The following is a 23,705-nucleotide window of genomic DNA, read 5'->3' as shown; positions in this document are numbered from 1 at the left end:
ATTCATACTTCTGTAGAATAAACAAGTTTTTAATCTTAGCTGCACTGTCTCAGAAAATTGTGTTGAGGAACAGTATTGCTTACATGTAAATGAAATATTCTGTCACTGTCATCTGCATGTCAACATGAGAGATTGCTAAGTGCAAAGTAGGCATGACTGAGCTTTTTTGTTAACCTCTCCCGACACTAGTGCTACCTCAGTTTATTATTCATCTGGACTGCCTAGAAACTTAACAAGTGGAGCCTCATCCATTGCATGCCTGTTGATCTCTAGTTATGGAACCTTCAGGTTATTTTTATTTGTTTGGAGTTATTTAATATGAGTCTTTGTAAGAGACAGAGTTAAAGTGTTTGTACAGAACCAGTTTTAGACCTACTACATTCTTTTAACTGGCTGTGCTATCTATGGATGTGTATGAGCATTTTGTCCTTGCATTTGTGTCATAACAGTTTTTGAAGATGCACCCCATTGTCCCATATGAGTCATTTATGTAGATTATGAACAGGATCAGTGTATGAACTGAACCTTGCTGGATGACATACTTAATATTTCTCATCACCAAATTTAGTCTTGTTACCGTTGTATCATTTGTTAATGTGGTCCTCCGTTTCCTAATGTTGAGATACAACTCCAACCATATAAGGGAAGTGCCTTTAATGATATACCTTTTTAGTTCCCCTGTAGAATTTTATGCTCAACACAACTGCAGGTACTGTCCAGATCACAGAAAACACCAACAGGGGAAATCTTCGTGATGTGGCTTCTTCTAACACAGAACTACTCAAAATTTGTATTGTCACTGTAGTATATGTGTACTCATTAGATATTTGGAATCAGTTCACCTTCCAACACTGACTTAGCATTCACCAGATTTATGGAAAATTTTATTAAGTGCTTGCCTCTCTACTTGCTCCTTCATTGTTGTGGCTACTAGATAGAAGGCATATGTGTCTAAAATCAAAAACATACTGTCATGCCACAAATAAAAGATAAACATTTTGGATATGTGGTGCCCTGCAAGCTTCATAAATTTCATTAACAACATCTTCCTGCACAGTAAACATCTCTCAGGTGTGTTTAAATAAATTTATTGTTCAAGTGGTGCTCCCACTTAGTCAATTGTTTGGAAAAAAACTGGGTTGGTTAGTTAATTAGTTCCATGTTTTGCAAAACATATTCATAATAAGCCTTTTGTTGTGGAATGTGTCAGTTTAACAAAAGAGTGCAGAGATCTTAGTATCTAATGATTTGGATTCTCTGTCCAGCCTGAGTACTGATATCAAAGAAAAGCGAGAGATACATGGGCTTCATACCACAGATACAGCTTGCTCCTCCAAAGGGTGTTGCCACCGTTGTGGGCATGCATTCGGGGGGCTTTTTTTTCCAGATAGCACTCAGTGGAAATGGGTGGAGGTGGGTGTGGGCAAGGGCTACATGATAAACATTATCTTCAACTACATCCACATCTACATCAATACTCTGCAATGCATTTTATGATGCACAGTACAGTGTACCCTGTACCACTACCAGTCATCTCCTTTCCTTTTCCGCTCACAAATAGGATGAGGGGAAAATAGCTATCTATATGTCTCCATATGAGCCCTAATTTCTTATATCTTATAGACAATCTATGCTGGAGGCAACATAATCGTTCTGCAGTCAGCTTCAAATGTCGGTTCTCTAAAATTTCGCAGTAGTGTTCATCAAAAAGAATGCCACCTTCCCTTCACCTATTCCCATTTGAGATCCTGAAGCATCTCCATAACACTTGTACACTGTTCAAACCCACCAGTAACAAATCAAGCAGTCCACGACCAAATTTATTCGATGTCTTCCTTTAATCTCACACAGTATGGATCCTAAACTCTCAAGCAGTACTCAAGATTAGGTCACACTAGTGTCCTATTTGCAGTCTCATTTACAAATGAACCACAGATTCCTAGAATTCTCCCAATAAACCAAAGTCAACCATTCACCCTTCCTACCAAAATCCTCACATGCTAATTTCTTTTCATATTGCTTTGCAATATTATACCCAGGTATTTAAACAACATGACTGTGTCAAGCAGGACACTACTAATGTTTTATCTGAAGTTTATGGGCTTGTTTCTCCTACTCATCCACATCAACTTACATCTAACATTATGATATGGAAGCATCAGCTGAACAAAAGATTGCAGAGACTTTAGTATCCGATAGTGATTTAGATACTCTGCCCAGTGCAAGTATCAATATGAGAGAAAGATCTTATCATCAGCATTGTCTTTACCAGCTATCTGATCCTGGATAAAAGTCTCCTCTAGATTTTTCCATTCATTACAGCGTACAGCAACACACTTCCCCATTGCTCCTATAAATTGTCTAATGTGATACATCCATCCTCCATTATGTCATCATTTCAGCCTCTTCTGATCTCTTTTAGAATCCAGAAGAGAGCTTTCTTGGTACCTGTCCCCATACCACACGTACTTCGATTTCATTTTCATTACAGTTTTAACTATGTCTTCTGTTCTACTCTCTTTTCTGATTCTTTTGTTTCTTTTCCTGTCTTTCCTAGAAATTCTAAACATTTGTTGTACATTATTTTGTCTTATTGTAATTTATCCTCTCCTACACATTTTATCAAACCATTATACATTTTCCAATGGTGGATCTTTGTTTTTTTTTCATTTTTTAAACAGACTTTTATGCTTTTTACAGATACTGAATGTTTTCATGGTACCAGAAAAATACATAAATAAATACAGAGAGATTCATAGCTTGATTCAATCTGTGGTCAAGAAACGGCATAGGAATTTTCAGATCTGCTACAATTTCATTTTTGTCTCCACTTGTCCTCACAACAACTGGGTCCCTCTCATCCTGGAGGTCTCCTTACTAACCTTCTTCACCCTATCCCTCTTTTCTCCTTGAAGAAGGAATTAATAGTTCTCAAAGCTTGAAAGCTAGGACAGTTTTTTGTACTTTTAGCTGTGTGTATCACCAGCACTAAGTATCTCGGCTCATGAAGGTAAATGCTAGCCAGTCACTCTGTCTTGTAATTTCCATAACATTGTGTTATGAAAGACACACAAGTAAGCACACCTCACACACACAACTGCTACCTCTGGCTTATCAGGGCAGACTGAAACTGAAATGCGAAGAATGGGAGCTACAATACATAGTAGAGTGGAGAAGGGGGAGGGACAGCAGAGTATGGGTGGTGGATAGGATTTAGCCCCACCTAACTGAGCATACAAGGACTAGATGGTGCTCAAATAAGGCTGCCAGGGGCGGTATCAGGACTCAGTGCGGGAGGCAGGGGGGGCGGGGGGGAGGGAAGGTGAGTCGAAATGGTGAACTGCAGGGAGGAAGAGATTGGTGATGCAGGCAGAGGGTGGAGCACAATTAGATGGAGATGTGAATTGGAAGGAAGTGATAATACAGAGAGGGTTGAAACTGTCATGTGGAGGTTTGGGGGCAATAGGTTAGTTTAGGTTGAGGCTCGGATAATTTCAGTAGTGGACAACATATTGTAAGGATAGCCCACAGCTGTGCAGTTCAGAGATGCTGGTGGTGGAGAGGAGAATCCAGATGGTCCAGATTGTGAAGCAACCTTTGAAATCAAGCATGTTATGTTCAGCTGGATGTTGTGCCACAGAATGGTCCACTTTGCTCTTGGCTACAGTTTGGTGGTGGCCATTTATCGTAGTAGGCAGCTAGTGCCACCGGTCTTTTCCCCTCTCTGCTGGTATCCTTTTCCACACCCATTTCTCCCTCTTCCAAATCTTCCCAATGCTATGCCAGGCAACCTTGTTTGGACACCATGTAGTCTCTGTATGCTCCACCAGGTCAGGTAGCACTAACTCCTCTCCCCTCCCCCCCCCCCCCCCCCCGTCCCACCCTCCTCACACCCTGCATCCCTACCCTTCCCTGCCCCACTTCACATTGTTGCCTCTGTTCGACATGACACTATAGCATTCTGGACACAGCTGCCAGAGGGAGTGGTCACTTATGTGCGAGGTGTGCTTGCTTGTACGAATGCGTGTTTGTTTTCTTTTCTGAGGAAAGATTTGGCAGAAAGCTAATTTCCTACAGTTTTATGAATGTATATCCTTAACATATTTTTATTTTTTATTCCTTTAGGTGGCTTGTCACGCCCATCACTCACATTTAGTTTCCCTTATTATTTTATAATTTTGCATATGTCATTGCATCTTTAGTCATCCATCTCCAGCAATGTGAAAGAATCGCCTAAACAGCCATCTGAAGCATGCAAAATACAAAATGGATGAAACAGTCATAACTGGTTATAGTTATCCACTGGAATTAACTTTCTACGAGATTAAACAATGTTTACCTCAAGGTCAATAGAGAATTGTACCGCTCTGATTATTCTTTTCAGTCTGCAGTCCTCTATCGTCCAAACTAAATCTGGGGAACGAAACAGAGGAAGCAAGATTCATACAGCACAAAGACTGACACAGAGAGAAGTTTTGCAAAGGCAGCAGACCTCGCCTCATTCATGAAATGCAGCCAATATATCTATGCACAGTGCTTAATATTAAGCATCTAGTCTCACTGTGGATAGTGAGGTTTCTTATATGAATCACTATTTATACACAAATGTCTGACAACTGCAGAAGGAAATGAAACATGGCATTCAGTCGTCGCAACTATAAGAAAAGTGCATAAAACATTGTTCGATCAAGGTTGGTGGAGGCAGACATAAAATAATAGTGGGCTGAGGTCTTTAGATGGCTGCCAATGAGGTGCAGCAGTCAAGAAAATAAAACAGCTTACACATAAAACACTTAAAATAGTTCATAGCCTAGATGGGAACGTACTGTCAATCTACCACGAAAATTTATATGCACCTCTGTCACCACGTGTAATGGAAATAAAACCGTAAAAACTGGCACACTGTATGTTTAAATCATGTGGTGTATGAATATGAAATACTTCCATCGAATAATCTGGTAATTTAACTTGAGATACAAACAATAGACTTTGTATGTTTACTTCACAGTTGTAATTTATAATTTGCGACGCCCTTCACAGTTCATTATCATACTCTAAACAACCACACAATCATTCCCCTCCCTTATTTCCAAAATCTTAAGGTGCGTCACCGTTAAAAGGAAACAATTTCTTAAGAAAATCATTACTTCATTTCAAACATATGAATTGGAAGAAGAAGAGGTTCTAAACTATGTGAGATTTGGTGCTAGACTTCATCGTAAAAAAAAGCCATTATTGATAATGGCACCCCAAATGGCAAAATTTTATAAAGACACGGAGTTACTGATTTTCTCTGGGGTCATAAATTATAACAAAATGGAAATCTTCCGACCATCTCTCTAAAAAACCCACTAAATGCAGATTTGAAACAATGATGAATTCCATCATAAAAGTGCTGTTAAGAGTTGTCAAGTGTTAATTTTATTTAAGTGAACCGAAAACTTTTGATTTCCAATATAAATGAAGTTTGTTCGATTATTTATTTATTTAGCCCTTCGGTCCTACTGAAATGATAACACCGCAGTTCCATTTTTCAAATGCATGTTGACTTTGAATACGTTTACTAAATTGGTAGTCGTTAGTCGATATAGCCGCTCACGTCGATATTTTATAGTCGATGAAAGTTTTCGATATATACTACACAAATTGTGATTGGTTGCGACTTTGCGAGTGTCACTAGGATTTGAACAAGTTTGTGTGACAGGTTGCCAACTTTGTTCCACATAATTAACAGATTTTCACGAAAAAAACTTTTTACGAATAGCAGGTAAGGAAATGGCTATGAACATCAGTAATTGTAACTTTTACATCAAGATCAGAATCATACCGTGGCTGAGAGTGACCCTAGTATTTATATTGGATCTGTCAGTGCCTTTGAGCCAATGATTAAACAGCATGTCTACTGCTGATTTATTTATGTTTACACAAGAATGTCAAGTTTTGTCTGTATGAGTGTAATGTGTATGTTCGAAATCTGGGAACTCGTTAGCGACAGATACTGAACAAATGACTGAAAATTTATGTAAAAAATGCAAAGAAGCTGATTACATGTTTATCACGATTTATTGCAGGATGAGTAAAATCATGATTGTATTTTGTATTGCATATTAAAACTGGCACACCTATTGGCTCGCACAGGGTGCCCTCAAGTAAAGGATAAACAATTGTTTCCCTACGACACAGGAAGGAAACACCGTAGACTGTTATTTTGACGAAAGAAATAAATATACGTATTTCCCAGTTTTTGCGCTTCATGTCGTTGCCCATATGTATTAATCTAGAAAAATCATATTACCCATTAATGGTTAATATGTTATCATCTTATTAGATATAACTGGTAAAAGTAACACCTTTCTTTTTCTCGAGGTATCGTGCTATTGCTTCGGTTTTCGCATTGTGCTGAGAGTCTGATACTTATAATGTGAATCATTTTGCCTCTGTCAGGACGAGAATCGGTATACGAGGACTATGGCTGTTCAATACGGGGTGAAAATTAAAACGCCTGAAGCCGTCCCTTTTGCATTCAATTTACGAACCGGTCCATGTGACTAACGTAAATTGGGAGGAGTCCAGTCTCGTGTGCAGTCATAACAGGGGCCACTATCAAATAACCAGTGTTCGTAGATCTCTAGTTTGCACACTAACCTTTTGTCATCAGCCGACTACTTCGAATATAAGACTGCTTTGTAACTTTTCTTGAAGGGGACGTTTTAGCTCACATGTGCACCAAAAAACCGACGTAACACATCACACACAAGACATACAGGACTACTTCAATAAAATAGCCGGAACTGTGCAATCTAATAGCACAGTTAGTTCATTAAACCATCTAGTTCTATTTTGAAACAAGCATCAATTTATAAAACATTACGAAATCTTTTAAATTATGGGATTTTTCATTTTTGGTAGTGTTTAAAGGTACTTACAGTGGGGCGAAATAGATAATCTACTGAAAGACAATATTCCCTCATGTTGATTGTTACATGTGTTCAGTAGAAATCAGCCTTTCCTTTCCGGCATCAATTTATGCTGTCGACTTTTGTGTGTCAGTGCAAAGTGATGGCTTTGAAGAGAGATTTTATCCATTAGAATTGGTTTGTGAAAGCCTAAAACTGTAGAGACTATGGTCTGAACGATGCAGTTCTGGAAATAAGTCCCACATTTTGTTGTGGCATTTATACATTATGTTTACAATGTGTGAGTTGCTGTATTATTCTGGTACAGGCGTTCGGAGTTCTTATTACCCTCTTATGCATTTTTGAACATTTTTATTTTCAGCTTCCAAGCCAACTGTGAATTGTGGGAGTGATGTTTAACACACACACACACACACACACACACACACACACACACACACACACACACACACACACACACACACACCATAGAATTGTTAGGTTGGGGCTTTGGTGTGATGGGTGCTGTAGTTTTTTCCATGTGGGTGACTGTAGTGTCATGGCAATAGGGGAAGTAAATGAGACTCATCAGTGGTTTTGTAGGATTTGTAGTAGAGATAGGAAGATTCTAGAACAGGAGGGGAAATTGCCACCATTGAGGCTGAGTTAGACAAAGCCAGGGGAGATCTTGACAAGTTAAGGAGGTAGAAGGGTAAAGAGAGGTGGGAAGGGGCAACAGGAAGAACAGGCCTAGAACTTTGTCTGACAGCTTCATGGTGAATGTGGAAAATAGATGTGACCTATTGCTTCAGTTAGAAACTGGTGAGCCTCAATCAGTTGCAGGTGTAGACAGGGCACAACAAACTTGGTCATCAGCAAATTGAAAAGTAAGAAAGTAGGGAAATCAGTAAAGAGAAAGAACGTGTTGTTAGGTAGTTCCCATGGAAGAGGTGATGGCCAACTTTTGCAGGATGGACTAGGATCAGAATACCAGGTCACCATTTTTTTTTTAACCTAGTGCTGGTCTAGAGCAGGTGTCAGAGGATTTAGGATCACTTTGCAAAGATTTCAAAAAGACACCGTGGTTCAGGTAATAGTATTGACAGAGATCCTGGGTACAGTGTAGAGTGTGACCTGGCAAAAATTGCATTAGCATCGAAGCATACTAGTGTTCAGTTTGTATCTGTTCTTGGGTGCCTCATCTGAACGCTTCTGTCAAGAGAGTTAATTTGGAGTTGGAATGGTTGCTTATGTTGGGTGCAGGGTCACACATGGGTGTGGTTGCTGTTGATTCTCTCAATAGTTGGGATTATATTAGGCATGGCCTTCACCTCAACAGGAAGGGGAAGGGTAAACTGGCTGGGAAAATAGCAGGAAAGTTAAAGGGGGGGGGGGGGGCACTGTCATGAGTGATAAAATACCAGTGCTTATAGGGTTCAGAAAAGACCCTTTTTTAGGGTAGCGAGGACAGAAAGGAACCAATTTTTAAGAGAGCTTAGGACAGAGACAAACCTTCAGTTTGAGAAAGAAAAAAAAATATAAATAAATAAAAATTCTAGCTTATTAAATCAGCATAAACAGCCATTGGTTAAGAATTTTCAACAGTCAGCAAATATTTTAACTGTACTCAATTTTAACTCAGTTCATGTCAAATGTCAGCTATTGCATCAAAATATTCGAGGACTGAGAAATAAAATTAATGAATTAATTATCTGCCTAGATGAATTAGAGTCCTTAAAGGAAGCTGACGTAATCTGCCTCTCTGAACGTCATGTGACCACTGGTATAGAACTTTTTAAGTGTTACAGGGTTTAGGTTAGCATCTCACTTTTGTAGATCAGAAATGGAGAAAGGAGGAGTTGCCACATTCATCAGGAACTGTCATAAATTTAAGAATATAGACATTCATAAATTTTCCCTAGAACAGCATATGGAAGCATGTGCAACATAAGTAGAATTTCACAAAAAAATCCTTCATAATATTAAGTGTATATTGAGCACCTACAGGTAACAGGCCAGACATTTAAAGTAACTTCCATAATATGAATTTGACCCTCACTACCCCAGCAGAAGTAATGTCCATCATAAAATCTTTAAAATCAAAAACATGTAGAGGGTATGATGAAATATCAACAAAGCTAATTAAAGAATGTGATTCTGAGTTAAGTAACATATTAAGCTATCTGTGTAACCAGTCGTTTATCAGTGGAATATTTCCTGAATGGTTAAAATATGCTGATTTCAGCTACTGTTTAAGAAGGGAGATAAAGAAATAGCATCAAATTTCTGTCCAATTTCACTTTTGCCAGCATTCTCAAAAATTTTAGACAATGTAATGTACAATCGGCTTTATAACCATCTTATCTCAAATAACATACTGTCAAAGAAGCAGTTCGGATTTCTAAAGGGTTCTGATATTGAGAAGGCTGTCTACACTTACTGTGAAAATGTACTTAATTCATAAGACAAAAAATTGCAGCCAACTGGTATATTTTGTGATCTGTCAAAGGCATTTGACTGTGTAAATCACAATATCCTTTTAAGTAAATTAGAGTATTATAGTGTAACAGGAAATGCTGCAAAATGGTTCAAATGTTATATATCTGGCAGGAAACAAAGAGTGTTGTTAGGAAAGAGACATGTATCAAGCTATCAGGCATCATCCAACTGGGAACTAATTACATGTGGGGTCCCAACAAGGTACCATTTTAGGGCCTTTACTTTTTTGTTTGTATATCAATGGCCTTTCATCAGTAAAATTACCAGATGCCAAGTTGGTTTTGTTTGCCGATGATACAAACACAATAAATAACAAATCAAGTGTAGTCTTAGAAAGATCAGCTAATAAAATATTTGTGGACATTAATCACTGATGCCTAGCCAATTCCATGTCACTGAACTATAGAAAAAAAAAAAACCACTACATGCAGTTCTCGATCTTGTAAGGGGTGTCCCACGAGTATAAGCGTAACATATGATGACAAGCAGACAGAAGAAGTGTACGGTGTTAAATTCTTGGGATTACAGCTTGATAATAAATTCAACTGGGAAAAGCATACGACAGAACTGCTGAAGCATCTTAACAAGTCTCTATTTGCAATGCGAATTGTGTCAGAAATTGGGGATATAAAAATGAAAAAGCTGGCATACTATGCTTACTTTCATTCCATAATGTCATATGGGATTATTTTTTGGGGTAATTCATCAAGCCAAGTTAAAGTTTTCCGGGCACAAAAACGTGGTGTGAACTCAAGAACATCCTGCAGAAGCCTGTTTAGGTAACTAGGGTTACTAACTACTGCTTCCCAATATATTCATTCTTTAATGAAATTTGTTATTAAAAATATATCACTTTTTCAAACCAACAGCTCAATTCATGGAATTAATACTAGAAATAAGAATAATCTTCACAAGGATTTAAAGTCACTTAGTCTTGTACAAAGAGGTGTGCATTATTCAGGAACACACATTTTCAATAACTTGCCAGCAGCCATAAAAAGCTTTAACAACCAATGAAATTCAGTTTAAGAGAAGCTTAAAGGATTCCTTCGATTCCATTGATCAATTTCTCAGTAGAAGCAACTGATTTGTATGTGTGTATAAGTACACTCTTAACTTCTGCACCATTTCAGAGCAATAATGTGTTCTTTGTAAACAAGTATTATGGTAGTTGTATTACTCATTCATTACCTTATAAATAAATTTTAAAAAAATATTTTAAATTCAGTGCATTAGTATTTGTAAAATGATTCTTTCATATAGTGTTCATTAAAAAAATGATCATCTTTCCACTTGGGACCTGTGGAATGGAACATTAGTTTATTTGTTTGAGTTGTCATGTATTGTTGTTTTTCTGACATGTTCTACATCCTGGAGGACCTCCTCACTACGGATCAATTGGAATGAAAGTAAATCTAATCTAACACACACACACACACACACACACACACACACACACACACACACTGCAAACATCACATACAAATGGCATTATGCATGAAAATGCACTTGAGAATAAACATTATTTCCTTAAATAAATAGTACAGGTAATAAATAAAAGAAAATTGTGGCTGGCTGCAGCAAGTGTTATTTTGTAATGAACAAATCAATTCAAAGAGATAGAACAGATGCTCTGGGTACTCTTTAATGCCAAATCTCTCAGATACCTGTGCTTTATCTCATCTTAAAAGCGCAGAAGTACCTGTGGATCAGTCTTTTTTTTTTTTTCTTTTTTTAAGCAATCACACTCCAAGGGTGCTGCTTAAGTTGGGAGAAGGGGATGGGACAAGGAATTTTGATGCACTGTCAACTTACTGATGGGCGGAAAGAGTAATATAATGACAAACAGAACATCATTTGTTGGAGCACAGTCTCAGAATAACAAAGTAAAATAATAGAGTCTCAAAGTGATGTGTTGCTTACATTTGTTTTACATAATGGATCAATCGTCAGTCAATAATGTTAAAAACCCATAGCTTTTGTACAATGTTTTTCTATTACTGGATACACAGACTACAGCACCTAGAGCAATGGAAAACGATTTTGAAATTTTCCTGGACAGGAAATAACACGTACTATGTCTTCCTCATGAGAAATATGGACACTACTGTATTTTAATCCTGCATGGATTTGTTAGCTGCAAGATGATTACACTTCCAAAACTTGGGACATTGAGCTATTAATAAAACCTTTCCCTAGAAGCATACCCTGCTTTCCACCATTTAGTGGCAAAATTATATACAAAAAATTAATACTAGTATGGGTTGTCATAGAATGAGAAACTGAGGAAAGAAAACGCACACACAAATACAATAACAAGCAATTCAAAGATAGAAGCAGGTTAATAGAAAATCCATAAAAACTAGAAAATTATATAAATGACATTTTTCAGGTGTTGGAAGCTACAGCAAAATTTCATTAAGGCAGGTGTAGCACCCAATGTATAGACAGCACAATGTGGTGTCCCGCAAAAGAGAAGGCCGAAGAAAAATACGAAAATTAAGAAGTCATCCAGCCTGGATGAGTTACCGGCCTCTATTCTGAAGGCATGCATAACCAGCATTCAAGTTATTATTTATTTATTTGTTGATAGCCCATTTATTGCAGTGGTATCAGCCATGTCAGAAACAAAACAGAAATAATATGTACAAAAAATTAACAAAATAGGATATGATAAGGCGAGGATAGGGCAGAAGGTTCCTGTGGCCTAAGTAAAGCAACCATTCCAGCATTTTGGTTAGTAACAGGGGGAAACCACAGAAAGTCAAGTTGGCAAGATGGAGGGTGAACCCCAGGCTCCCCGAATGCAGATCCAATATGTTAAGACTGAAGTAGCCACCTTGCTTGGTACACGATTGAAAGGGGAATCCCAAAATACATCATCTACATTGTGAGTACAATATGCACAATACATAAACCAATGAACAAGAATCTTTGAAAATAAAAACACTACTGAAAAGTGAAAACAGATAACAAATTACATAACACTGCAGAAAAGACCAACGTGCCTAATAAGCAAATCGTTTAACTTTGATATAAAACTACACTTAAAGAAGTAATGCATACGAGCACATTATGTAGCACTGCTAAAAAGTATAATGCCAAACACCTGAAAACCTTCAGACACTAAAACCATCGCAATTAGGGGAACCCCAGTATCCACGGACTCAACAGTATATGGGGATGGCCATATATAACAAGTTAATGGGCAAAAACATATTTTAATATGAAGCCAGAAATTTTAAAAACAAGGCTACAGCAGGTTCTGTGGGAAATACTACTATTCAATAGAAGAACTCGTAGAGGATGAAACGATAATTTGAGCAAAGGGTAATTAAGAGTTATATTTTATTGTATGTATATATAATAAAATTATATTATTATTATGCTGTTTGTTAACATCGGCTGTTCTTTGCGAAATTTTAGCGCAGTTTGACATGTACTTTAGCGCAGTTTGACATGTTTGCTGTGGCTGAATTAAATGTTCATAGATTATGTTCGATATGAGACACACAAACTACAATTCACAATTCTTCTCGACAGAAGTATATTACACTGCATCTGAAATAGAAGAAACCCTAGTAACCCTATAAGCTCACATATTCATTTACATCATAAAAACATTTCTCAATAAGAAATGATTTTGACTCTGATCCGAAAGCGGTTTCTGCCTGCAACTTCTTTATGTATGTTGGCAGTGCATTATAAAGAGTGGCACCAAAGTGGCTCACATGCCTTTGAGTATTGGTTGTTCTGATTTGTTCTATATTTAAGGACTACATTTGCAAGTATTATAACTGTGGCAATCGGATTCATTTAGCAGTTCATCAAGTCTAGCTTTTGTCATCAATACACATTTGTGTATGTACAAGGAGGGTACAGTAAGCAAATACAACTTTTTTAAACAGGGGCTTGCAGTGGGCCTTAGCCAGGCTATGTAAGAAGATTGAGAGAGTCCTTTTCTGCAGTGTAAAACTTTCATTTAATCACTATAAATTGTATCCCAGAGAACTGTTCATTAGCTACAAGACTCTTAAGTAACTAAAATAGGCCATTCTAGAATCATCTGAGGAGCAAACTTTAGAAATAATTCTCAGAGTGAAACATGCAGGGCTGAGTCTCTGGGATATATTAGTTACATGGTCTTTCCAGCTTAAATCTTTGTCAACATACAGTCCTAAAAGTTTTGTGCTTCATACCCTTTCTAACTCATTTATGCCCAGTACCAAACAGAGAGCATGGTTTTGATTCAGCTTCCCAAATTGTGTATAGCTTGTTTTCTTCTTCCCTTTTGGCACTGATGCTTGTATGCATGGAATTGAAGACTTTATTGGTATTAGTAGAGAGCGATTCCTTAATATCACCCACTATTACGCTAGTATCATCTGCAAACCACATGATCTTGGCTGCCGTTCCTGAGGTATGTGTGTCATTTATATAAATAAGGAACAGAAGGAGGCCTAACACACTACCCTGAGGTAGAAATAAAATGATGGAATGTAACAATATTGTGAAAAGGAAAGTTGCTACTCACCATGTAGTGAACATGGCGAGTCGCACTCAACAAAAAGACTGTCACAAATAAAGCTTACAGACATTAAGTTCTTCGTCAATAATAGGCGAGACACGGACACGGATGCAGTCTCGGGCAACTGAAACCACAGCCATGATTGAATTTGAGAGTGGGACAAAAGTTGAGGCCTTTGGAAAGGACAGATATTTCTGGGGCTCATGATTGTGTCACGGGTCTGTTTAGAATTTGGATTCTGTGTAGTGGTGGGAGAGAGTTTTGGAAGGTGGGCTAAGTGTAGTAGGTCTGCAAGACAGGGTTTTTCAGCTATAGGGGGACATGGGTGAGGTTTGGATGTTGTTGTAGAGGTGGTGGACAGTGGTACCACAAGGCAGGAGTAGGAAGTGAGCAGGAAAGCGGGAGTAGGAAGTGAGCAGGATGGAGAGCTTTTTGAGGTGGCATTGTGTATGTTGCTGAAGTTAGTGCAGAGCAAGAGTTTCAATGTGTGTTATGGGTTCAAGAGTTACAATGTGTGTTATGGATTCCAGGAATTTGCGATTGCATAGCAGAATTTTGCAGATGGAGAGAAGGTACTGTAAGGAGGTTTGGGCTTGGTTGATATGGTTTTGCAGGCCTATGTTGATGAGGGCTTAGAATTGGCGGAATTGAACAGTTGGAGGTTATTACTGAAGGAGGGATGCAGCCAGAGATGGGTAATTTGATGGTAAGGCCATTGAGGAGGATTCCAAAAGCCAAGCAACAATGCAGGAGTGGTGGGAGTGAGTTTTGGAAGGTGGGGTAAGTGTAGTAGGTCTGCGAAACAGGGTTTGTCAGCTATAAGGGGACATGGGGGAGGTTTGAAGGTTGTTGTAGAGGTGGTGGACAGTGGGACTGGGATCTGGCTAGGTATAAGGAAACTATTCCGTATTGGTGCAGATGGAAAGAGCAAGGATCCATAGTGCTGGAAAAATTGCATAAATTACGTAGAATTACGTCCAAAAATATTTTGCTAAAATACACCTAAATATGTGTGAACATTCATGAAAAGGATGAAATGGATGCAAAAGGGGGAACCAAGAGAAGGCTAGTAATAGAACGTAAAAATGCAGCGAGACTGAGAATGATACAGAGAGAAACAAGAAGAAATGTGGAGGTGTACACAGAATTAAGATCCAATGCCCAAAGAATATGCAAGAAACAAAAAAAGGAATGGCTGAAATCAAAGTTTAAAGAGATAGAAGAATTAAAGGAACAGGATGAAACGAAGAAATTCTATCATGCCGTGGGAAAGAAGAGGAAAAATTTTCAACCCAAACAAAATGCATGCAAAAACAGAAATGTCGAGATAATAGATGAACAAAAAACATTCATGAAAAGGATGAAATGGATGCAAAAGGGGGAACCAAGAGAAGGCTAGTAATAGAACGTAAAAATGCAGCGAGACTGAGAATGATACAGAGAGAAACAAGAAGAAATGTGGAGGTGTACACAGAATTAAGATCCAATGCCCAAAGAATATGCAAGAAACAAAAAAAGGAATGGCTGAAATCAAAGTTTAAAAGAGATAGAAGAATTAAAGGAACAGGATGAAACGAAGAAATTCTATCATGCCGTGGGAAAGAAGAGGAAAAATTTTCAACCCAAACAAAATGCATGCAAAAACAGAAATGTCGAGATAATAGATGAACAAAAAATATTGCAGAGATGGGCAGAATACTTTGAAGATATGCTCAACAAAAACTCAGATCAGGCCCCAAGAGGTACACAGAACAGGAAGAGAACACAGAGATAAGATAAATTGAAAGAGGCACAAAACCCAACAATGCTGGAAGTGGCAACAGTGATAAATAAACTAAAAAATTACTGTGCACCTGGTGAAGATGGAACCGTGTCAGAAGTAATAAAATCAGGGGGGCAACTTCTAAGACATGAAATATTTAAACTAATAACGAACATATGGGTAAATGTAAGCATGCTGGAGGAGTGGAATACTGGAATAATATGCCCAATATATAAGAAAGGAGAAAAGCTCAATTGTGAAAACTGTAGAGATTTTCTCTGGAGCGCTGAACGGAAGAATAAAGAAGTGCACCGAAAATATACTCAGAGAATACCAATGTGGATTCTGACCAAACAGAGGTACATCTGACCAGTTGTTTGTTGTTGGACAAATAATGGAAAAATTTCATGAATTTGATATAGATCTTCTCTTCTTGTTCGTGGCTTTCAATAGTATTAATAAACCAACATTGTATAAAGAGCTGAAAGAATTGGACATCTGTGATAAACTGAGAAAGTTAATTGAGCTAACAATGAAGAATACAAAAGTAAAAGTGAATAACAGAATGACCATGCAGTTGGACTTTGATGGAGTGAAACAGGGTGATAGCCTCTGTTGCATAGTATCATACAAAAAAATAGATACAAGAGGAACAATAATGATGATTTCCAGCCAGATATGCAGAAGATACTGCCATAGTGACAAGGGATGTAACATCGCTTAAAGAAATATATGGACAAATGGAAGTAGAAGGAACAAGAATTGGACTTATTGTAAATGAAAGCAAAACAAAATATTTGGTTATGTCCAATTCTGAAGCTAGAAGAACACTACGGAACCTGAAGAACTCTGATAAATGCTTCATAGCTGACAGATGCTTCTGTTAGTTAGGTGTCCTCCTAACCTATGATAATAGTATGACACAGTGTATTAGAGAAAGGATACAAGCAGGAAGCAAAGCCTGTTATGCAAACCTAAAGATACTCAAGAACTCTCTAATTACAAGAAAAACTAAACTGAGAGTATACTATTCCTTTGTGCGACTTGTTGCCACATATGGATCAGAAACATGGACAATGACAGAAGCAGACAGTAACAGCCTAAGAGCATTTGAAAGGAAAACCTTATGAAAAATCTATGGGCCTGTGAGAGAGTCAGAAGGTTGGAGTGTTAGATACAACCATGAAATACAAGAGTTTATACAAGGGAAAGATATAGTGAAATTTATCAAATCTCAAAGAATACCTTGGTTAGGACATACGCAGAGGATGACTGAAGACAGGATGCCCAAACGATTAATGAAGGCCAGGCTGTATTCCACCAGAAGGGAAGGCAGACCAAGAGCTAGATGGGGATCCATCGATGGAATAAACAAATCTGAGAACAGATAGATATGGAGGAAGATTGTTGAGGAGGCCAAGGCCCACCAAGGGCTGTATTGCCGAAGAAGAATAAATCTGAGAAAATGAATGATAGTGAAATACGAAAACTCACTAAAACTGGCGAGAAGTCACAGTGATAAAACTAAAGAATAAAACTCTCGTCTGTTGTTGACAAAGGCCTTAATGGTTGAAAGCTTTATTTGTGACAGTCTTTTTCTTGTGCCTATCTGCGAATCAGCATCTCCACTATATACTGTTGCCCTGTTACCCTGAGGTAGACCTATTTTGAAATTCCTTCCATCAGATACTAATCTTATTTTATGATTAGCATGAGCTGATGTGAACTATGCAATATGTGAAGCCAAGGGCATTAACAAATCTAATAAATGAGTCTTTTAGTTAGCTATTTTTCCCGGGTGTTTAAAAGACACATGAGCTGTGCCAGTACTAAAGAAAGGCAATGAGGAAAATTTGAAAAGCTACAGACCAGTTTCCCTAATCTCATCCTTCTTAAAAGTAATAAATAATGAGTTACCTGGAAAAATAAGACTATTTTTAGAGTTGTACAAGGCTTCTGATATTTTTTAAAATTCAGGGTGAAACCTCTACATCTCATTGAGTAAAGGACAGCTGAAGGTTTCATCATGAATTTTTAACAGTTATTTGGCAGCTGAATGTCCCCACCTGCAAACATACATAAGCTTCTGATATTGTTGACCATAAAAGGTTACTGAACAAACTAGAAGCACTACATATAAGAGGAATAACAAATGGGTGGTCCCACTCATACTTGGGAAATAGGATGCAGAAGGTAGACATGGTACAGATTTTCATTGAAACAGTTATCAGACCCCAAATATTTTATCATAGGTGTTTCACAGTGGAGTATCTTGAGACTAATTCTGCTCTTAATATTTACCAATGACTTTCCAGGCAATATAGAGAAAAAAAATTCTCTTTTATGATGGCAAAAAATTACAGTCACTGATATAACATCAGAACTTCTGGTTGAGAAGGCAATGAAACCATCAGTGATGTGTTCAGTTGCGTAGCGTATAATAAATCAACACTGAACAGAAAGAAAACAAATATGAATTTTAGCCTAAAGAGGGTAAATAACACTGTCATGTTAAGCATAAAAGATATTTCTGTAAACTGTGTAGCAGATACAAAGTTTTTAGGGACAAATATTGATTGTCAGTCAATATGGAATGAACACACAAGGTATTGGCAAAGAGAATGTCATTATCATCAAAGTGTAACAACCAGTTTCTTGTGAATTTTAAAATTTTCCCAGCAAATTGAGTGTTTAAACAAATTTTGGGCTTGTAGCTGGTCCTCATTCAATATATTCCATGATATTTCAACTGGACACATGTCAGTCATCCTCATGTGAGCCCTGGAAGTCTGACAAACATATCCTCTTTTCCACAATATATAGCACACTCTGAGTATTCTGCATGTGTCAAAATCAAGTTGACAGACGGACCACGCTACCCGGCGGTAGCACACACATTGGTGGAACTGTGGAACTCAGCTGTCCTCTGCATTACCACTCACTGCGGCCATCGACACACACTGTCATCCTTGATTAGAGAAAATCTTGGAGGTGGAGTTCCATGCACTGTCAGACTGTTAGCCATTATTGTAGCTCACAGGTTTTCTGCCTAGCTTAAGCCCACAGATTCTTTAATAATGAAGTCCCAAAAGTCCAGTAGTGAGTGACACTGGAGATCCTACATGTGATTTAGCCAAGTATATCACTTCTTTGCTGAGACTGTTGGTGGGCAAATGCACACATCACATCTGTCAATCGGCTGACCAGTAGACTGGGGGGTGGCGGGCTGCCCTCTCTGTCTAAGCAGTTTGAACCATTTTTATTTAACTTTGATGTGGTGTCACTTTTTATAAACATCTCACTCGCAGGTTCTTTGGCCATAATTGGCAATACATTTTACGTGGATATCACTTTTTTGTTTTGGCACGCTCTTTCTTCTACCTATTTTATGTTCGACCAAGCATATTTTGAGCACACGGACTGTGTCATCATGGGCAGCCCTCTGCCTCCCTTGATGACCAACCTTTTTATGGAGGATTTCAAGGAGAGAGCACTTGAATCAGCTGCCCTTAAATCAACTGGAATTACATGGACAGTACTTTTCATAGAGTGCTCTTAGGGAGTTTCTTCATCACCTCCAATCATTCATATTTGGTTCACTAAGGAAATAAAGATGGTTGTCTCCCTTTCTTCCTTATTGTGGTTATATGGGTGAATGATGGTGGTACGGGATACACAGGTAAGCGCACACACACACACACACACACACACACACACCATTAAAGACTTCACTGAACATCAACACTGCACTCACCTTTTGCAACCAAGCAAATCTGCCATTGCCAAACATTGTATTTCCACTGGACATTTATTGGAGTACACTAAAACAATGGTTCTGATCTTTTTGGGACTCCATTATTAAAGAAGCCATGAAAAAACTCCTTGCAGAAAATCTGATGAACCATGATAGTGACTAACAGGCAGACATTGCATGCAACCCAATCATCTCCATGATTTGCACTAATAAAAGACTAAGGAGTGCACCAATGGCCACGGCATCTGCCAGTGCAGAACAACTTAGCTCCATGGTTCTACTTGCTGCTGGGTAGTGTGGTCCATCTGTCAACTTGATTTTTATGCATGTGCAGAACACTCACAGTATGCTATACAGGGTGTTACAAAAAAAGTACGGTCAAACTTTCAGGAAGTATTCCTCACACACAAATAAAGAACAGATTTTATGTGGACATGTGTCTGGAAACGCTTAATTTCCATGTTAGAGCTCATTTTAGTTTCGTTAGTATGTTCTTCCACCTACGGTCAATGGAGCATGTTATCATGATTTCATACTGGATACTCTACCTGTGCTGCTTGAACATGTGCCTTTACAAGAGACATATGGTTCATGCACGGTGGAGCTCCTGCACATTTCAGTCAAAGTGTTCGTACGCTTCTCAACAACAGATTCAGTGACCGATGGATATGTAGAGGCGGACCAATTCCATGGCCTCCATGCTCTCCTGACCTTATCCCTCTTGACTTTCATTTATGGAGGCATTTGAAAGCTCTTGTCTACACAGCCCCGGTACCAAATGTAGAGACTCTTCGTGCTCGTATTGTGGACGGCTGTGATGCAATATACCATTCTTCAGGGCTGCATCAGCGCATCAGGGATTCCATGCGATGGAGGGTGGATGCATGTATTCTCGCTAACGGAAGACATTTTGAACATTTCCTGTAACAAAGTGTTTGGAGTAACGCTGGTACGTTCTGTTGCTGTGTGTTTCCATTCCATGATTATTGTGATTTGAAGAGAAGTAAAAAAATGAGCTCTAACATGGGAAGTAAGCATTTCCGGACACATGTCCACATAACGTATTTTCTTTCTTTGTGTGTGAGGAATGTTTCCTGAAAGTTTGGCCGTACCTTTTTGTAACACCCTGTTAATGAAGGCTGTCTTTGTCAGTCCTTGACGGCTCACTTGAGGATGAGTCATAGGTGCAGCATTGAAATATCGTGGAATGCACTGTATGCTGACCAGCTGCAAGCCAAAAATTTATCTGAACAGCCAGTTCCTTGTGGCGACATAATTTTCCAGTGGACACTCAGTTCTTAATTATGAGATTCATTTTTGCAGATCAAGTGCATAATAAGTGGAAACACTTTCCAAATAGTAGAAAAACTGGTCAACAATTAACAGTAGTTGGGCTCATTGTAAACAAATATTTACAAATAGAATGGGTACCCTTACTGTGTCAAGTGACCAAGCTGTTGTGCACATCAGGAAAAAAAATTAGTATCTCACAAATATCTCTATACAAGACCATGGGACAAGAGCCAGTTTGGACTAATATTTACCAAGGAAAAATGAACAAAGAAAAAACTCTAAACAGCATTTTCTCTCACTGATTAAAGTTGTGTAATAATTTGCCCAAGGAGGTGGAAGAGATGACAAAAATTCACAATTTTGCTGATTTCGACATCTCACTCAGACAGGCAGAACAGAAGGGAAAAGTACAAAGAGACTAAATAAACAGTGTACAATTACTTTTTAGTGTTATTAATGTGACTCGTTCCCAATATATATGTACATAACTGAATGAGGCAATGCATCTGTTAAGAAACTGTAAGAAACTGCCCTCAGTTTTAGGAGACTGGATGCTCATGCTATGTTCAGCCATCCTAATTTAGGTTTTGTATAGTTTTCGTAAATCATTTCTGGTAAATGCCAGGGTGATCCCTCCAACAAGCTACAGCCAATCATCTGTACTCACTGAATATACATTTCCGTATACATCACTTATGTTTTCCTTGTATTTAGTTGACAAATCCTGTATCTTTGTAAAATGATCCTTGGATGAATAAATTACTAATACTAAAAAATATTATCAAAATGTTAGAAGTAGTCATACTCAAGCTACAGTAGTCCATTACAAACAGTATTGTAAGGTGCTTAAAATGTTATTAAGAAGGCAAAAATTATGTGGTACACATATGCAAATAGAATAGCTAATTTACAGGATAAAATTAGAACTGTATGGTCAGTCATGGAGGAAGTGTCTGGTCAACAGCACAAGGTTGACAATATAAAGTCTGTTCATAGTAAAAATATTTCTGTTATCGATACGTCAAACAAATTTACATTATTTAACAATCACTTTCTGAGCATTGCTGGTGAATTAAATAAAAACATAGTTTCTACAGGGAATCATTAAGTCTCTTGGAAAGTGCCTTTCCGAGATTGACGTCTGAAATACTCTTCTGTGATACTGACAAGGGGAAGATTGACTCAATAATTAAATCACTGAAGACTAAGGACTCACATGGATATGATGTAGTGCCTCGCAGAATGTTAAAGTACTGTGCTGCACAAGTTAGCCATGTACTTAGCCATATTTGTAATTTTACTTTTAAGAATGGTCAGTTTCCTGAATAGTACTCAGTAGTAAAGCCACTTTGTAAAAAGGGAGAAAGGGTTCATGTAGACAATTTTAGACCTATTTCTATGCCATCAGTGTTTGCTAAAGTCATTGGAAAGGTTGTGTATGCAAGGAAAATTGATCATTTTATTTTATTAAATTGCTGTCAGATATACAGTTTAGTTTCAGAAGTGGTTTAACAGCTGAATATGCTATATTCTCTTTTCTCTGTGAGGTACTGGATGGATTAAACAAAAGGTTTCAAATGCAATGCATCTTTTTTTGATTTAACTTAGGCATTTGATTGTGTTGCTCACAAAATATTGCCCCAGAAGTAGGACCATTATGGAATATGTGGAGTATCTCACAGTTGGTTCACTGTGAGGGGGATCAGTGTGCCCCAGTCATCAGTGCTGGGGCCATTCCTGTTTCTTATTTATATAAATGATATGCCTTCTAGTATTACAGGTGATTCTAAAATATTTCTGTTTATTGATGACACTAGCTTGGTAGTAAAGGATGTTGTGTGGAGCAACATTGGCACTGTTTCGAATAGTGCAGTTCATGACATAAGTCCATGGCTTGTAGAAAATAAACTAAGGCTAAATCATAGTAAAACTCAGTTTTTACAGTTTATAACACACATTTTAACAAAACCCGGCATTTTAATTTCACAGAATGGGCATACGACAAGTGAAACTAAACAGTTCAAACTCTAGGCATTCAGATAGATAGTAAACTGTCGTGGGAAGCCCATGTTCAGGATCTTGTTCAAAGACTTAATGCTGCCATTTATACTATTCGAACGGTATTTGAAGTAAATGATAGCTTCACATGAAAAGTAGTCTACTTAGCTTATTTTCATTCCCTTATGATGTATGGTATTATATTGTGAGTTAACTCTTCCCATTCTTAAAGGGTATTTTTGGATCAAAAACTGGCGGTTTGGGCAATAAGTGGTGCAAATTCCCAAAGATCTTGTCAACACCTGGTCATTGGTCTGGGTATACTGACACTGGCCTCTCAAAAAAATATCTACACACACACACACACACACACACACACACACACACACACACACACACACACAGGGTGTACAGCGTAGTTTGGTAATTTTCCGATAGTCAGATGCCGCATTGTGGATTGGCTGGTAATTTTCTGATAGTCAGATGCCGCATTGTTGGATTGGCCATGCTACAGAAGGGGACAGCTATTTCATGAAATCGCCTCCCCAATCACCAGATCTCACACTCTGTGTCTTTTTTCTGTGGGGACACATTAAAGATCTGGTGTATGTACTGCTTCCACCACGTGATGTACCAGAGCTCCAGGAGAGAATGCAGGAAGCAACTGCCACAGTTGATGATGCCATGCTAGGAGGGGTATGGCAAGAATTCGATTACTGTATTGACGTCTGCCAGGTCACTCATAGTTCGCATATTGAATGTTTATAAAGAAACTTTTAGAGTTTCACTTCAAAATACAATACGTATAACATCTGTACAATGTTTAGTTCTTGTGCAATAAATAATTGAAAGTGTTCCTGGACTTAATGTACTCTCTCTCTCTCTCTCTCTCTCTCTCTCTCTCTCTCTCTCTCTCTCTCCCCCTCCCTCTCTCTCTCTCCCCGAGAGAGGGACCACAGTAGTACAAGGACAGAC

The 23,705-nt window shown here is 38.1% G+C and overlaps 2 protein-coding genes across 3 annotated transcripts in view; one reads left to right on the top strand and one right to left on the bottom strand.

Annotated features, from left to right (window-relative positions):
* The window catches only part of LOC126336612 (uncharacterized), a 219,274-nt gene extending 214,146 nt beyond the window's left edge, over positions 1-5,128 (bottom strand). Inside the window, exon 1 of the mRNA XM_050000481.1 lies at positions 4,340-5,128. The gene's annotated coding sequence lies outside the window, so the exon portion shown is untranslated. The remainder of the gene's footprint in view (positions 1-4,339) is intronic.
* A 527-nt stretch (positions 5,129-5,655) lies between these two features.
* LOC126335307 (broad-complex core protein isoforms 1/2/3/4/5-like) overlaps positions 5,656-23,705 on the top strand; it is a 71,543-nt gene continuing 53,493 nt past the window's right edge. The window contains exon 1 of one of the 2 annotated variants that reach the window (XM_049998440.1): positions 5,656-5,767. The gene's annotated coding sequence lies outside the window, so the exon portion shown is untranslated. Of the gene's footprint in view, positions 5,768-12,155; positions 12,726-23,705 lie in introns of those variants that run through there. The other variant, XM_049998441.1, reaches the window with a different exon arrangement.

The sequence above is a fragment of the Schistocerca gregaria genome, chromosome 2 (assembly GCF_023897955.1).
Source record: "Schistocerca gregaria isolate iqSchGreg1 chromosome 2, iqSchGreg1.2, whole genome shotgun sequence".
NCBI lineage: Eukaryota > Metazoa > Arthropoda > Insecta > Orthoptera > Acrididae > Schistocerca > Schistocerca gregaria.
Note: the sequence above shows the minus strand (reverse complement) of the source record. Positions and strands in the feature narration are given on the sequence as shown.